Source organism: Uranotaenia lowii, chromosome 2 (genome assembly GCF_029784155.1).
Source record: "Uranotaenia lowii strain MFRU-FL chromosome 2, ASM2978415v1, whole genome shotgun sequence".
NCBI lineage: Eukaryota > Metazoa > Arthropoda > Insecta > Diptera > Culicidae > Uranotaenia > Uranotaenia lowii.
Genome location: NC_073692.1, coordinates 209,134,105 through 209,152,113, shown reverse-complemented (window position 1 = coordinate 209,152,113; position 18,009 = coordinate 209,134,105). Strand labels below are relative to the sequence as shown.

Below are 18,009 nucleotides of genomic sequence, written 5' to 3'. Positions count from 1 at the left end.
TTCTGGTAGCACTGACAAAAAGTATCGATTCGCTTTAAACTTATCGTTTAATTGAAAATATAATACACCCTTTTTAAAAGTGATCCATGATTTATTTCAAAATAATAAAATTTTGGCGTAAATATCACAACAAAAATCCGCTTTAAAAAAAAGTTAAAGTGTGATATTTGAAATCAATCTTTTTTTTTTAATTTAATTTGAAACAAGGGAATTGTTTGTTTAGATTGATTGCATTTCGGATTCCAATTATTTTAAAGATATATCGCATTTAAAAAAGATTTTTATTTAAATTTTTCACAATTAGTAAATGTTGCACAATCGGTAGAGCCGGTTGCTTCAGGGAACTAGTACTTACGGCCTGATTCTGAGCCAGACCAAGCACATTACGGGCCGACGTAGGAGCCCTCACAACAGTCAGCAGCCATATGACGGTAGCTGCGTAATTATGAACGCCAATCCTCCGGCTGTCATAGGGAAGGCCGTGGTCGGTCTGCTCTTCGTGGTTCCCCGACGACCAATACCTACGCGAAGAACGCCAACCGGGAGCAACAGTAGGTGTAGGCACACGCATCATCTGGAATATAAATGAAAAGTATATAAAAAAAATGAATTCTCGGAGAAATGAGCCAGTTATGAGCAGTTTGCGAGCAAGATAAAACTTTGAAACCTACCTTTGAAGCTGCTAGCCTAAAACCCTGATGAGCTTGTTGTGTTCCGTAACCTCGGCTGGGCTTTCCTGACGGTTCTTCCCGCTGTTGTGTTGTGGTTCGGATGCAAAAACTTTTAATTTTTTTTCTTTTTTCGATTTATCGTTTTTCAGTTACACGTTTATCGCATAAACCAAATATTGGTTTCAAAATAAACCATATTTAAATTTGATGCAATAAATAATGAGCGTGTAAAAATAACAAAAATTTTCGTTTATCTATATTCCAAATTATTGTGAAAGCTATCCATAAATCTGCTTTTAAAATACAAAATAAAATAACAAAACGTTTTGTTGAAACCACTCCCCATTCCTTTTCTGCGTGTGTATAGGTGTGAAATATATTAAAAAGATAACACATATGTATGACTTGATTGTTGGTATTGGTATTAGATCGAGGTTGAGTGAAGTTGATAGCACGTTAAACGTCATTCTATAAACCATTCTTGGCAACGAAGGTTGCGTTCCGAGAGCCTGTGGAGAATTACCTGTGCGGTGGCTCGATTTCCCGAAATGGAAACTGCGTGTTTCAGTGTAGCAATTGAGGACTGCGAGGGTGCAGTTACCACAATGGCGCAGCGGCTCCAAAGGGAAGAAAGAGTAAGTTAATCCTTTTCTATTGATGTGATTTCGTTTTGGGGCCTGAAGAGGAATTTGGATTTTTTTGCTCGGAGATTCAAGATGGCTGCTTGGGTAGAGGGGTAGGTATGGATCCGGTACTTAGTGGTGATTTTTTTTTTGCCAACAAACAGTCACTTTGGTATTTCTCTTGTGAAGTGGAATGAGGGCTCTTCCCATTTCTAAACATCCATATGAACGAACCAACAATTTTTTAGATTGTCGTTGTTGTTGTTGTTATCGTTGAGCTCAGTGTGAAATATCGCGAAATAATTCGATTATCGGAAGAACCATTCAAGCAAATCATGCTGTAAAATCTGACAGCATCGCATCGAAAAAGACTATACCCCGATTGTAAATTGCAGTTGTGTTGGTGTGTTAAATGTTTTGTTTACTAACGAAAATTCGAAGTGAATGAGCATTACCGAGTGAAATAAGTTTAATAGGTTTCGTTTCTTCTCAAGAGTGGTGATTCCTAATTGTTTGTCGGCAACCGACTGTACGTCTACCAAAAAAAACCAGCCCGGCGAAGTGAAGGAAATCGCGTTTCTTGACAGGCTAGCGATAAAAGCAAGCCCTACAGGTGCAAAAATATTGAAAACAGGATATTCGGAATCAGTTCTGATTCAGTATCGTACGTCGGTTTACGGAATTATGGACTTGAGACTCAATCTGCTTTACCACGATGTCTCTGTAATTGGTTATTTTATTCGTTTCGATTCGCAACAAACTCTCGTTGATTACTTAGGATTCATTAGGTGAGTACGTACGATTGCCGTCACTAATCAAATTGGAAAACATTGAGAAAATGTTACCATCAGCCGTAATCGGCGGCTTGATTGGCCTGCAAATGATAAGGAAGTGCATTTTAAATAAACAATTGTAGTTGGTAGAGAATTTTATTTATGTGGGCTTCGACAGAGATAAGACAGAAGAAGAGTTTTGGCACTGTTGTACTTTCTGTACACAGATGAACGGTAAATGATCACCAGCAGCAGACAAATAGTTACTCCATGTTTTATTGGCTGGATCTTGAGGTTTGAAGTTGATTCATTAGGGCCATATTGTCATGGGAAGGTGACCTGAATCCAACGAATGGTTATTGAACTGATCCAAACTTCCCCAAAACTCCAATTTTTTTTTTCAAAGATAAGTTGTGCTCGAGACAAACTGTAAGCGTATATGGCGTGAGCAAAAATCTTGTTGTCAATCCAATTTCTTTATGTTCCATATGTGAAACCACAAAAAAAGAACTGAAACCATCGGGAATTTCGACCAATCCTACATTCTATATTATTATTCCTCTCCTTCCACAATAACTTACGGAGAACAATACAATTTTTGACGAGAATGTCCCACTTTGACTAATTTTGTTGGTAAGGTTAGGTAAGGTAAAAAAAAAATTATACAAATGAGAAATATTGAAAAATCTATTGGACGAGAAAGCGAATCAAAATCACATTTAGAGGCAACGTGATAGTAAGAGTTATGACACTGATAAGATTCTTAAAATTTTAATATGTCATTTCCTGCATATTTTTAATAATTTTCCGGCCTGTAGTAATACATTTCTAATCCGCTTTGTGGATAGTTCCGTACAGATATCTCTTTGTATTTCATTCTAAGCTTCTTATAATCTTAAAAAAAAAAAATTATTAGTCACACATTTTAACTTTCTGGAGTCTCGGTTGGATCGGTGATGGAAAGGAAATCTTGATAACTTTATGCTATGAACTCGACAGTGATAAATGATGAGAAGGAAAGACAATTTTTTTTAAAGAAAATTTAAATAGTTCAGTTGATCTCAGTTGATTTGAAATTCGTTTATTTGGAAGGGTGCCGTGCGCTACCCTTATAGTTCAGTTGAGACCAAACGTCTTAATAACATGGTTAATATGTGGATCAGTTTTGAGCTCAAAATTCAAATGTTTATAACCCAGTACCAAAAAAAAAATTTTGAAAATCTGAAACAAATTTACACCAATTTTCTTTAAAGAGTAAATATAAAAAAAAAAGATAATATTCCTTTTATGAATCAACGACTTAGTTCAAACTTCTAGTAAACTCTGAACCTGCAGTACAATTTCGGATGCTCATTAGGACCAGGAATGATGAAATATGTTTTCAGATTTTCGGATGACCCCTTCTGAAGGGGGTCGTCCATACAAGACAAATATTGTTTTCGCAATATTGACGTTAGTTTTTTCGGATTGTGTTGAAAAATTGGAACTTGAATTTTTGGAAGACGATGAATAAATTTCAGGTATCAAATTTTGTGTTAGAAGTCAGCCAAAGGGGTCGTCCATATTGATTGTTTGCTGTTTTTGGCGATATTGACGCTATTATACATTGTATTTAGATGAAAATTGGTATACGATAGTTTTGAGTGACGTGCAACCGATTTAAGGTATCAAATTCAGTGTAAGGGGGTGAAAAAAAAGGGTCGTCCATATTAACCTTTTTAACATTTTTGCAATTATTACTTAACAATGAATTCGGAAGTGCATCAATGCTTGGCAATTGACTTTCATACAAACTGTTCATGACATATTCCAAGTTGGAGCGAAACGGAGTTCGTATGGGATCAGCTAGTGTATATATATATACTTAAAAAAAGCAATTTTTGTGTGTTGGGTTGTTTGTTTGTCCTCTATAGGCTCAGCCGTTTTGAGACCTAGAGAGCTGAAATTTAGCATAGATGCTCATTAGGACCAAGAATGATGAAAATGTTTTTAGATTTTCGGATAAAATCTTTTGGAGGAGGTCGTCTAAACAAGATAAATGTTCTTTTAGCAATATTGGCTTTATTATACATCGGATTGTGATGAAAATTTCCACATGGGTGTTTCGAGGAACAAGAAATTTATCCCAGGCATTTGTCCCCCAAGGGTCGTCTATACAACAAAAATGCTGTCTAGCCAATGTTAACGTTGTTGTATTGTACAAGGGATCAAGTTGGAGATTGGTACACGGGTGTTTTGGAAAGACGAGCAATTGGTTTCAGGTATCAAATTTTGTGTAAGGAGTCGAAAAGAGGGGTGATCCATAATAACAATTCACTGTTTTGCTGTATTGACGTTACTATACATCTGATTGCCATGCAGTATTCCACATCGGGCTTTGGATGAGCGGACAATCGTTTTCAGGTATCAAGTTTATAATCTGGAATCAACAAAAAGGGTTGTTCACATAGACTATTGTCGTTGTCGTATTATCGTTAACTTTTTTTTTCTTGTTCAAATGGGTTAGGCACGGTAAGATAGAAGCAAGATATGAGAAGGCATAGACGAGGCATGACTCTGATCGAAGGAAATATGTTGAGTTTAGTGAAAAATATGAGAAATATTTGAATGAGAATTTATGTAAACAAAATTAAGGCACGGAAAACGCAATGCCTTCAATTCATGGAATAAAATGGAAAACTTGACTGAAAAATATGCAAGGAAAAGTCATGGCCCAAAGTAACGTGAAGTGATGGCTTGGTATTATCATCACGGCTCAATTGAAAGTTAAATAAAAAAAAAGGTGGCATGGAAAGGCATGACCCAAAGTAACTAAAAGTGATGGCTTAGAATTACCATCATGACACACTTACAACTTCAAAAAAGATGGCATGGAAAGGCATGACCCAAAGTAACTTAAAGTGATGGCTTGGAATTACCATCATGAAACAATTGATTCTAGAAAAGATGGCATGGAAAGGCATGACCCAAACTAACTTAAAGTGATGGCTCGGAATTACCATCATGACACAATCGATAATAGAAAAGATGGCATGGAAAGGCATGACCCAAAGTAGTCATAAAATGATGGCTTGGAATTACCATCATGAAACAATTGAATCTCAAAAAAGATGGCATGGAAAGGCATGACCCATAGTAACCTTAAGTGATGGCTTGGAATTACCATCACGGCTCAATTGAAATTTAAATATAAAAGATGGCATGGAAAGGCATGACCCAAAGTAACTAAAAGTGATGGCTTGGAATTACCATCATATCACAAATAAAACTAAAAAAAAAAAAAAAAAAGTATTTTTTGAAAGATACCAAGAAACGTTGTATAAAGAGTCAAGCAACAAGAACGAAGTTTTGAAGGCCAAGACCTCAAGGGTCAAGAATTGGGAGTTCAGAGTGGAAATTACAAAAGTTAAAAGTCACGTGTTATAGGCCACGAGTTGAAGGTATGAAGCAGAGGTTGAAAAGTCAAGAGTCGAAATATTAAAGCAAGGGTCAAAAGAATGGAGGTTTGAAAGTCAATAATAGGAAATTAACAGTGAAAGTTAAAAGTTGAGAGTTGAGAGTCACGGTTTACAGGCCACGAGTTGAAGGTATGAAGTTGAGGTTGAAAAATCTAGAGTCGAAATATTAAGAATCAAGCGTCAAGAATGAAGATTCGAAGGTCAACAATATGATGTTAAGAGTGAAGGTTAAAAGTTGAGAGTCACGTGTTATAGGCCACGAGTTGAAGGTATGAAACTGAGTTTGAAAAGTCAAGAGTCGAAATATTAAAGCAAGGGTCAAGAATGAAGGTTGGAAAGTCAATAATAGGAAATTTAGAGTGAAAGCTAAAAGTTGAGAGTCACGTGTTATAGACCACGAGTTGAAGATATGAAGCTGAGGTTGAAAAGTCAAGAGTCGAAATATTAAGAGTCAAGCGTCAAGAATGAAGATTCGAAGGTCAACAATATGATGTACACTAGATATGAAGCTCAAATAGTACACTAGTTAGGATGTCGGACTGGCAAGACGATATAGTTGGTGAAACTGAGTTTGAAAAGTCAAGAGTCGAAATATTAAGTCAAGCGTCAAGAATGAAGGTTCGCAAGCCAATAATAGGAAGTTAAGAGTGAAAGTTAAAAGTTGAGAGTCACGTGTTATAGGCCACGAGTTGAAGGTATGAAACTGAGTTTGAAAAGTCAAGATTCGAAATATTAAAACGAGGGTCAAGAATGAAGGTTCGATGGTCAATAATAGAAAGTTAAGAGTGAAAGTTAAAAGTTGAGAGTCACGTGTTATAGGCCACGAGTTGAAGGTATGAAGCTGAGGTTGAAAAGTCAAGAGTCGAAATATTAAGAGTCGCGTCAAGAATGAAGATTCGAAGGTCAACAATATGATGTTAAGGGTGAAGGTTAAAAGTTGAGAGTCACGTGTTATAGGCCACGAGTTGAAGATATGAAGCTGAGTTTGAAAAGTCAAGAGTCGAAATATTAAAGCAAGGGTCAAGAATGAAGGTTTGAAAGTCAATAAGAGGAAATCTAGAGTGAAAGCTAGAAGTTGAGAGTCACGTGTTATAGGCCACGAGTTGAAGATATGAAGCAGAGGTTGAAAAATCAAGAGTCGAAATATTAAGAGTCACGGCAAGAATGAAGATTCGAAGGTCAACAATATGATGTTAAGAGTGAAGGTTAAAAGTTGAGAGTCAAGTGTTATAGGCCACGAGTTGAAGGTATGAAACTGAGTTTGAAAAGTCAAGAGTCGAAATATTAAAGCAAGGGTCAAGAATGAAGGTTTGAAAGTCAATAGGAGGAAATGTAGAGTGAAAGCTAGAAGTTGAGAGTCACATGTTATAGGCCACGAGTTGAAGATATGAAGCTGAGGCTGAAAAGTCAAGAGTCGAAATATTAAGAGTCAAGCGTCAAGAATGAAGGTTCGCAAGCCAATAATAGGAAGTTAAGAATGAAAGTTAAAAGTTGAGAGTCACGTGTTATAGGCCACGAGTTGAAGGTATGAAGCTGAGGTTGAAAAGTCAAGAGTCGAAATATTAAGAGTCGCGTCAAGAATGAAGATTCGAAGGTCAAGAATATGATGTTAAGGGTGAAGGTTAAAAGTTGAGAGTCACGTGTTATAGGCTACCAGTTGAAGGTATGAAACTGAGTTTGAAAAGTCAAGAGTCGATATATTAAAACAAGGGTCAAGAATGAAGGTTGGAAAGTCAATAATAGGAAATTTAGAGTGAAAGCTAGAAGTTGAGAGTCACATGTTATAGGCCACGAGTTGAAGATATGAAGCAGAGGTTGAAAAGTCAAGAGTCGAAATATTAAGAGTCACGGCAAGAATGAAGATTCGAAGGTCAACAATATGATGTTAAGAGTGAAGGTTAAAAGTTGAGAGTCAAGTGTTATAGGCCACGAGTTGAAGGTATGAAACTGAGTTTGAAAAGTCAAGAGTCGAAATATTAAAGCAAGGGTCAAGAATGAAGGTTTGAAAGTCAATAGGAGGAAATGTAGAGTGAAAGCTAGAAGTTGAGAGTCACATGTTATAGGCCACGAGTTGAAGATATGAAGCAGAGGTTGAAAAGTCAAGAGTCGAAATATTAAGAGTCAAGCGTCAAGAATGAAGGTTCGCAAGCCAATAATAGGAAGTTAAGAATGAAAGTAAAAAGTTGAGAGTCACGTGTTATAGGCCACGAGTTGAAGATATGAAGCTGAGGCTGAAAAGTCAAGAGTCGAAATATTAAGAGTCAAGCGTCAAGAATGAAGGTTCGCAAGCCAATAATAGGAAGTTAAGAATGAAAGTTAAAAGTTGAGAGTCACGTGTTATAGGCCACGAGTTGAAGGTATGAAGCTGAGGTTGAAAAGTCAAGAGTCGAAATATTAAGAGTCGCGTCAAGAATGAAGATTCGAAGGTCAAGAATATGATGTTAAGGGTGAAGGTTAAAAGTTGAGAGTCACGTGTTATAGGCTACCAGTTGAAGGTATGAAACTGAGTTTGAAAAGTCAAGACTCGATATATTAAAACAAGGGTCAAGAATGAAGGTTGGAAAGTCAATAATAGGAAATTTAGAGTGAAAGCTAAAAGTTGAGAGTCACGTGTTATAGACCACGAGTTGAAGATATGAAGCTGAGGTTGAAAAGTCAAGAGTCGAAATATTAAGAGTCAAGCGTCAAGAATGAAGATTCGAAGGTCAACAATATGATGTACACTAGATATGAAGCTCAAATAGTACACTAGTTAGGATGTCGGACTGGCAAGACGATATAGTTGGTGAAACTGAGTTTGAAAAGTCAAGAGTCGAAATATTAAGTCAAGCGTCAAGAATGAAGGTTCGCAAGCCAATAATAGGAAGTTAAGAGTGAAAGTTAAAAGTTGAGAGTCACGTGTTATAGGCCACGAGTTGAAGGTATGAAACTGAGTTTGAAAAGTCAAGATTCGAAATATTAAAACGAGGGTCAAGAATGAAGGTTCGATGGTCAATAATAGAAAGTTAAGAGTGAAAGTTAAAAGTTGAGAGTCACGTGTTATAGGCCACGAGTTGAAGGTATGAAGCTGAGGTTGAAAAGTCAAGAGTCGAAATATTAAGAGTCGCGTCAAGAATGAAGATTCGAAGGTCAACAATATGATGTTAAGGGTGAAGGTTAAAAGTTGAGAGTCACGTGTTATAGGCCACGAGTTGAAGATATGAAGCTGAGTTTGAAAAGTCAAGAGTCGAAATATTAAAGCAAGGGTCAAGAATGAAGGTTTGAAAGTCAATAGGAGGAAATGTAGAGTGAAAGCTAGAAGTTGAGAGTCACATGTTATAGGCCACGAGTTGAAGATATGAAGCTGAGGCTGAAAAGTCAAGAGTCGAAATATTAAGAGTCAAGCGTCAAGAATGAAGGTTCGCAAGCCAATAATAGGAAGTTAAGAATGAAAGTTAAAAGTTGAGAGTCACGTGTTATAGGCCACGAGTTGAAGGTATGAAGCTGAGGTTGAAAAGTCAAGAGTCGAAATATTAAGAGTCGCGTCAAGAATGAAGATTCGAAGGTCAAGAATATGATGTTAAGGGTGAAGGTTAAAAGTTGAGAGTCACGTGTTATAGGCTACCAGTTGAAGGTATGAAACTGAGTTTGAAAAGTCAAGAGTCGATATATTAAAACAAGGGTCAAGAATGAAGGTTGGAAAGTCAATAATAGGAAATTTAGAGTGAAAGCTAGAAGTTGAGAGTCACATGTTATAGGCCACGAGTTGAAGATATGAAGCAGAGGTTGAAAAGTCAAGAGTCGAAATATTAAGAGTCAAGCGTCAAGAATGAAGATTCGAAGGTCAACAATATGATGTACACTAGATATGAAGCTCAAATAGTACACTAGTTAGGATGTCGGACTGGCAAGACGATATAGTTGGTGAAACTGAGTTTGAAAAGTCAAGAGTCGAAATATTAAGTCAAGCGTCAAGAATGAAGGTTCGCAAGCCAATAATAGGAAGTTAAGAGTGAAAGTTAAAAGTTGAGAGTCACGTGTTATAGGCCACGAGTTGAAGGTATGAAACTGAGTTTGAAAAGTCAAGATTCGAAATATTAAAACGAGGGTCAAGAATGAAGGTTCGATGGTCAATAATAGAAAGTTAAGAGTGAAAGTTAAAAGTTGAGAGTCACGTGTTATAGGCCACGAGTTGAAGGTATGAAGCTGAGGTTGAAAAGTCAAGAGTCGAAATATTAAGAGTCGCGTCAAGAATGAAGATTCGAAGGTCAACAATATGATGTTAAGGGTGAAGGTTAAAAGTTGAGAGTCACGTGTTATAGGCCACGAGTTGAAGATATGAAGCTGAGTTTGAAAAGTCAAGAGTCGAAATATTAAAGCAAGGGTCAAGAATGAAGGTTTGAAAGTCAATAGGAGGAAATGTAGAGTGAAAGCTAGAAGTTGAGAGTCACATGTTATAGGCCACGAGTTGAAGATATGAAGCTGAGGCTGAAAAGTCAAGAGTCGAAATATTAAGAGTCAAGCGTCAAGAATGAAGGTTCGCAAGCCAATAATAGGAAGTTAAGAATGAAAGTTAAAAGTTGAGAGTCACGTGTTATAGGCCACGAGTTGAAGGTATGAAGCTGAGGTTGAAAAGTCAAGAGTCGAAATATTAAGAGTCGCGTCAAGAATGAAGATTCGAAGGTCAAGAATATGATGTTAAGGGTGAAGGTTAAAAGTTGAGAGTCACGTGTTATAGGCTACCAGTTGAAGGTATGAAACTGAGTTTGAAAAGTCAAGAGTCGATATATTAAAACAAGGGTCAAGAATGAAGGTTGGAAAGTCAATAATAGGAAATTTAGAGTGAAAGCTAGAAGTTGAGAGTCACATGTTATAGGCCACGAGTTGAAGATATGAAGCAGAGGTTGAAAAGTCAAGAGTCGAAATATTAAGAGTCACGGCAAGAATGAAGATTCGAAGGTCAACAATATGATGTTAAGAGTGAAGGTTAAAAGTTGAGAGTCAAGTGTTATAGGCCACGAGTTGAAGGTATGAAACTGAGTTTGAAAAGTCAAGAGTCGAAATATTAAAGCAAGGGTCAAGAATGAAGGTTTGAAAGTCAATAGGAGGAAATGTAGAGTGAAAGCTAGAAGTTGAGAGTCACATGTTATAGGCCACGAGTTGAAGATATGAAGCAGAGGTTGAAAAGTCAAGAGTCGAAATATTAAGAGTCAAGCGTCAAGAATGAAGGTTCGCAAGCCAATAATAGGAAGTTAAGAATGAAAGTAAAAAGTTGAGAGTCACGTGTTATAGGCCACGAGTTGAAGATATGAAGCTGAGGCTGAAAAGTCAAGAGTCGAAATATTAAGAGTCAAGCATCAAGAATGAAGGTTCGCAAGCCAATAATAGGAAGTTAAGAATGAAAGTTAAAAGTTGAGAGTCACGTGTTATAGGCCACGAGTTGAAGGTATGAAGCTGAGGTTGAAAAGTCAAGAGTCGAAATATTAAGAGTCGCGTCAAGAATGAAGATTCGAAGGTCAAGAATATGATGTTAAGGGTGAAGGTTAAAAGTTGAGAGTCACGTGTTATAGGCTACCAGTTGAAGGTATGAAACTGAGTTTGAAAAGTCAAGACTCGATATATTAAAACAAGGGTCAAGAATGAAGGTTGGAAAGTCAATAATAGGAAATTTAGAGTGAAAGCTAAAAGTTGAGAGTCATGTGTTATAGGCCACGAGTTGAAGATATGAAGCAGAGGTTGAAAAGTCAAGAGTCGAAATATTAAGAGTCGCGTCAAGAATGATGATTCGATGGTCAACAATATGATGTTAAGAGTGAAGGTTAAAAGTTGAGAGTCACGTGTTATAGGCCACGAGTTGAAGGTATGAAACTGAGTTTGAAATGTCAAGAGTCGAAATATTAAAGCAAGGGTCAAGAATGAAGGTTTGAAAGTCAATAAGAGGAAATTTAGAGTGAAAGCTAGAAGTTGAGAGTCACGTGTTATAGACCACGAATTGAAGATATGAAGCAGAGGTTGAAAAGTCAAGAGTCGAAATATTAAGAGTCAAGCGTCAAGAATGAAGGTTGGCAAGCCAATAATAGGAAGTTAAGAGTGAAAGTTAAAAGTTGAGAGTCACGTGTTATAGGCCACGAGTTGAAGGTATGAAACTGAGTTTGAAAAGTCAAGAGTCGAAATATTAAAGCAAGGGTCAAGAATGAAGGTTGTAAAGTCAAAAATAGGAAATATAGAGTGAAAGCTAAAAGTTGAGAGTCACGTGTTATAGGCCACGAGTTGAAGATATGAAGCTGAGGCTGAAAAGTCAAGAGTCGAAATATTAAGAGTCAAGCGTCAAGAATGAAGGTTCGATGGTCAATAATATGAAGTTAAGAGTGAAAGTTAAAAGTTGAGAGTCACGTGTTATAGGCCACGAGTTGAAGGTATGAAGCTGAGGTTGAAAAGTCAAGAGTCGAAATATTAAGAGTCGCGTCAAGAATGAAGATTCGAAGGTCAAGAATATGATGTTAAGGGTGAAGGTTAAAAGTTGAGAGTCACGTGTTATAGGCCACGAGTTGAAGGTATGAAACTGAGTTTGAAAAGTCAAGAGTCGAAATATTAAAACAAGGGTCAAGAATGAAGGTTGGAAAGTCAATAATAGGAAATTTAGAGTGAAAGCTAAAAGTTGAGAGTCACGTGTTATAGGCCACGAGTTGAAGATATGAAGCTGAGGTTGAAAAGTCAAGAGTCGAATTATTAAGATTCAAGCGTCAAGAATGAAGGTTCGCAAGCCAATAATAGGAAGTTAAGAGTGAAAGTTAAAAGTTGAGAGTCACGTGTTATAGGCCACGAGTTGAAGGTATGAAACTGAGTTGAAAAGTCAAGAGTCGAAATATTAAAGCAAGGGTCAAGAATGAAGGTTTGAAAGTCAATAAGAGGAAATTTAGAGTGAAAGCTAGAAGTTGAGAGTCACGTGTTATAGACCACGAGTTGAAGATATGAAGCAGAGGTTGAAAAGTCAAGAGTCGAAATATTAAGAGTCAAGCGTCAAGAATGAATGTTTGAAAGTCAATAAGAGGAAATTTAGAGTGAAAGCTAGAAGGTGAGAGTCACGTGTTATAGGCCACGAGTTGAAGATATGAAGTTGAGGTTGAAAAGTCAAGAGTCGAAATATTAAGAGTCATGCGTCAAGAATGAAGGTTCGATAGGTCAAGAATCGAAGAACATGAGTTTAAAACATAGAGCCAAAAATTCAAAAGTGGCTAGTATCAGAAGGCAAGAGTAGAAAATTTAAAGAGAAGTGTTATGAATGAAAAAGTTGATGGACAAAAAAAATAGAGTTTGACAGTCTCAAAAAAAAAACAAAAAAAAATAGTCAAAACACAAAAAAAAAAAGTTTACATTCAAAGCTCCATTTTTTTAATAAGGATTTCAGAAACAAAAGAGAAGAATCAAAAGGCACGAGTTAAAAAAAAATCGAGAGGGTACAGGTTATGATCATAAAAAGAAATCGTAATATATGAGTCTAGATTCCAGAGTCAAATGTTGTGGGTCAAGAATTCAGAATCGTAAATCACGAATCCAGAATCAAGAAAAAGGAAGATAGAACCAAGTACGAAGAGTCAGGAACCAAAAATAGCTGACTAAGCATCGAGATCCCAAAGTCAATCGTTAAAATTGGTAAATAGCCGAACGTTGTAAGTAAGAAATAAAAAGGATCAATGGTAAAAAAAAAAAAAATCAAGTGTAGTTAACTAAAAATAAAGAGTCAAGAATCTAGAGATAAAAGCCAGATATAAATTTTCAAGAGTTACGATAAAAGAAAATAGAGCCAAGCAACTGGAGAGAAGAAGCGAGATTCGAAAGTCAGACAAAAAATTAGAGAATCACGAAGTGAGAATAAGGAGTAAAGAAAGATAGAGTCATGTTTGAGGAGTCAAAAACGTTTTTTTTATCGATTCGAATAATCCATATATTTATTATAAACTCTAAAAATCAATTTAAAGCTAATTTATTATCACTTATGCTCGTAAATAACATGCAATCTGAGTTTCATAGTGTAGAGAAGAGGGCGAATGTGGTAGAATAGGTTAGGTTAAATAAGTTGTTATTCAAAATCATTCAAAATGAGTAATTATGATACATCACTGATAACTTGAATTATATTCTCTGAGCGTGTATCGTCGAACGTATGGTTTACTAGTTCAGTGTACATAAAATAAATAAATAAAAAGGGTATGATCAACTACAAAAGTAGTTTTAGGGTATTCGTGTGAATATGTAATATGCTGTGAGTGTTTCATTTTTAGATTGTGAGAGTATGTATGTATAGGTGTGAAATATATTAAAAAGATAACACATATGTATGACTTGATTGTTGGTATTGGTATTAGATCGAGGTTGAGTGAAGTTGATAGCACGTTAAACGTCATTCTATAAACCATTCTTGGCAACGAAGGTTGCGTTCCGAGAGCCTGTGGAGAATTACCTGTGCGGTGGCTCGATTTCCCGAAATGGAAACTGCGTGTTTCAGTGTAGCAATTGAGGACTGCGAGGGTGCAGTTACCACATTATAGATTTCACCGCCTCCAAACGAAAGGCCGTACGTAGTACCTTTTTCCAGCACCACCTCTCACACAAGTACACCTGGAGATCACCGTACCAAACGCAATCACAGATCGACCACGTTTTGATGGACAGCCGGCACTTCTCGGACATCATCGACGTCAGATCCTGTCGAGGCGCCAACATCGAGTCAGATCACTATCTGGTGATGGTGAAGATGCGCCCGAAACTCTCCGTAGTGAACAACACACGAATCCGGCGCCCGCCTCGGTTAAATATCGCACGACTGAAGCAACCTGAGGTCGCGGCAGACTACGCGCAATCGGTCGAAGCAGCGCTGCCGGCAGAAGGCGAGCTTGATGAAGCCCCTCTCGAGGACTGTTGGGATACCATCAAGACAGCCACCAACAGTGCTGCGGATAATGTCATCGGTTATGTGGAGCGAACTCGACGGAACGACTGGTTCAACGAGGAGTGTAGGAGGGTGATGGACGAAGAGAATGCCGCGCGGGCGGCAGTAGTGCAAAGAGGCACCCGTCGAAATGTGGAAAATCACCGACAGCGGAAGAGGCAGCAAGTCCGAATTTTCCAGGTGAAAAAGCGCCGCCTGGAGGAGGAAGAGCTCGAGGAGCTGGAGCAGCTGCATCGTTCCCAAGAAACACGAAAATTCTATCAGAAACTCAACGCATCCCGCAAAGACCGTGCCGCAAGCCGAATGTGCCGGGCTATGGACGGGGCATCCTGACGGACAATCATGAGGTGATCAAAAGGTGGAAACAGTACTTCGATGAACACCTGAACGGCGCAAATGCAGGAGATCAAGACGGTGAGGGAAGGTACATCGCCGGCGTAGCCAACGACGTAGAGGAGCCACTCCCAACGATGAGTGAAGTTAAGGAAGCCATTCGCCAGCTGAATAAAAACAAGTCGGCTGGGAAGGATGTCATCGCAGCTGAACTCATCAAAATGGGCCCGGAAAAGTTGGCCCATTGCCTACACCTGTTGATAGTCCGGATCTGGGACATAGAACAGCTACCGGAGGAGTGGAAGATGAGGGAAATATGCCCCATCTACAAGAAGGGCGACAAATTGGACTGTGAGAACTACCAAGCGATCACTGTCCTCAATGCCGCCTAAAAAGTGTTGCCCCGAGTCTTACTCCGCCGCCTAACGCCACAAGCAAACAGATTCGTGGGAAGTCACCAGGCCGGCTTCATGGAGGGACGGTCAACGACGGATCAGATATTCACATTACGGCAAATCCTCCAAAAATGCCGGGAACACCAGCAAGTCCCTACGCGCCATCTATTCATCGACTTCAAAGCCGCATACGACACGATCGACCGTAACGAGCTATGGAAAATCATGGACGAGAACGGCTTTTCCGGAAAGCTGATCAGACTGATCAAGGCGACCAGTGCTGTGTGCAGATTTCGGGTGAATTGTCGAGTTCATTCGAATCGCACAGGGGGCTTCGACAAGGTGATGGTCTATTCTGCATGATGTTCAACGTGGCGCTAGAAGGTGTTATTCGACGAGCGGTGGGCGAAATGCGGGGCACGACTTTCAACAGATCCAGTCAACTTATCTGCTTTGCCGATGACATTGATATAGTCGGCAGATCATCTGCGGCGGTGGAAGACATCTACCGCAAACTGAAACGCGAAAAAGGAAGGATTGGGTTGATGATTAATAGTGATTAATACGTCCAAGACGAAGTACATGCTGGCCTTCGGATCCGAGACCGACCGAACCCGCTTGTTCAGTAATAACAAGGTCACGATCGATGGCGACGAGCTGGAGATAGTCGAAGACTTTGTCTATCTCGGCTCACTGGTGACCGCAGACAATGACACCAGCCGTGAGATCCGGAGGCGAATCATCAGCGGAAGTCGTGCCTACTATGGACTCCACAAGCAACTGCGGTCGAGAATACTTAGTCATCGCACGAAGTGTAACCTGTATATGACGCTCATTAGACCGGTTGTTCTCTACGGGCACGAGACATGGATATTGCTCGAGGAGGACCTGCGTACACTCGGAGTGTTCGAGCGACGAGTGTTAAGAACCATCTTTGGCGGCGTACAGGAGAACGGAGTGTGGAGGCGAAAGATGAACCATTCAGAAGGTGGTGAAGGCTGGCCGGATACGCTGGGCGGGACATGGTGCGAGAATGCCGGACGACTGTCCTGTAAAACAGGTGTTCGCTACGAATCCGGTAGGAACAAGACGAGCGGGGGTGCAACGAGCGAGGTGGTTAGATCAAGTGGAGCTTGATCTGGCGAACGTAGAGTGTCCGAGAAATTGGAGAACGGTTGCCATGGACCGAGTGATTTTTTGGGATTATGTTCGTTAAGTTATGTCGTGAGACGGACTATGGAAATAAATAAATAAATCATTACTGCGTCATTTAAAACAGTGTAGGGTGTTCTTCAAAATGTCATAAAATTTTGTTGCTATGTTTCTCAAAACACTCTGTTTGGACCGGCATTATCAAGAAGAATAAATGATCCCCAGTGATTAAAATCTCAATGACATAATAAAAAAAAACGAGATATTAAAATAAGCTAAAAAAATGTATTGTTCTAAACAACTTCCAGTAAAAAAAATCAATAAGAATAAGAATTTCCTGATATAAAAAAGTTTTAAAAAAATTTAAATTTCTAAATTATCATATTTATCACTTGCTTTCAAGTAGCTTCAAATTGTGTAAACTTAAACTGGAAAGCGGACATGACCCAAACCCCTACCCCCCTTTCCGTGGACAAGCGTAGACATTTCCATACCCCCCTCCCCCCCTAAGTTGTCCACGTGGTATGTGAACGGCCCCTTATTTCGAATGAAGCAGTATACGGATATTAGACAACATAGTTGATTGGGCTGATGCTTTATATTTCTCGATAAAGGACGTCATCTTCTTGTGGCGTATTAGTGATTTTTTTTAAGAAAGCTCAATTGAGGCCCTAAGAGCCAAAAGGAAATAAGAAAAAAAGGTCCATTTATAGTTTAAAATGCCAATCGATTTTTCATTTTTCAAACTTTTTTGGTGATTTTTTCCAGATTTCAAGGGTTTTATTTACTGTTGTGGTTAACTTAAAAATAAGTGACATAAACTGAGCTTGCATCAATTGAGGCACTTGGGATCAGAGGGGTGCAAGTGATTTTTTATCAAAACTGAGATAAACTGTTTTTTGGTAATTTAAAGTATAGATTAACATTCTGTAGAAGACACAGGTCGAAAAAAAATTATTTCGATATTTTAAAGCTGTTTTAAAAATAACGTGTTAATGAAAATCCTGTTTCGCTTGGTGTCAGAAGGGTGCAAGTGCAAATATATCTAAGAAAAATCTCTCGGATGAAAGCTCAGAAGATTCAGACTTTTCGACAGGCTCTTATCATGATGTCACATACTATTCCACGGAACAAACTGAACTTCGGAAAGTTCAGATGAGTCGTTGTCGGAAGGTATTTAACAAAAAATAAACTTAAGTCTTTTAAGGAATATTTACATATCATGTTTGGAAAGGGGCCTGGTAGAATTGGAGAGTCAACTGGCCATTCATCAAGACCACGAAAATCCCAACGAAATTAGATAGTCTGGAAACTCAAATTATGGAAAAGCTACGAAACCAAGGGGAAACGTACGTTGATTCTATCGGAAAAAGCGACCAGCTAAATAGTTGACTCCAATGGATGAACACATATGCAGGTATTCTTGTGAATCCATTAAGGAAGAAGAGAGATTGAAAGTTTTCAACAAATTTTCGGAATTATGATCGTGGAACTTGCAAACCTCATTCATTATGAGTTGTATGGAAATTTGTAGCCCGAAAATGCAGAAAATCAAATGTGTGAACAAAAAAAAACAGCTAGTGTCATACTGAAAATACTTCAAGCGTAACATTTCATAAGGGCGAAACTTGCAGTTACCTCGAAACGAGAAAAACGCGTTCGAAATTTTGGAACA

At 38.4% G+C, this 18,009-nt stretch overlaps 1 long non-coding RNA gene across 1 annotated transcript; it reads right to left on the bottom strand.

The window, feature by feature from the left end:
* Positions 1-260: 260 nt before the first annotated feature.
* LOC129749852 (uncharacterized) lies at positions 261-787 on the bottom strand. Its single transcript, XR_008738191.1, has 2 exons — positions 672-787; positions 261-574 (listed from the first exon to the last, which is right to left on the bottom strand). It is a non-coding gene; the product is annotated as an uncharacterized LOC129749852 (long non-coding RNA).
* Between the last annotated feature and the right edge of the window lie 17,222 nt (positions 788-18,009).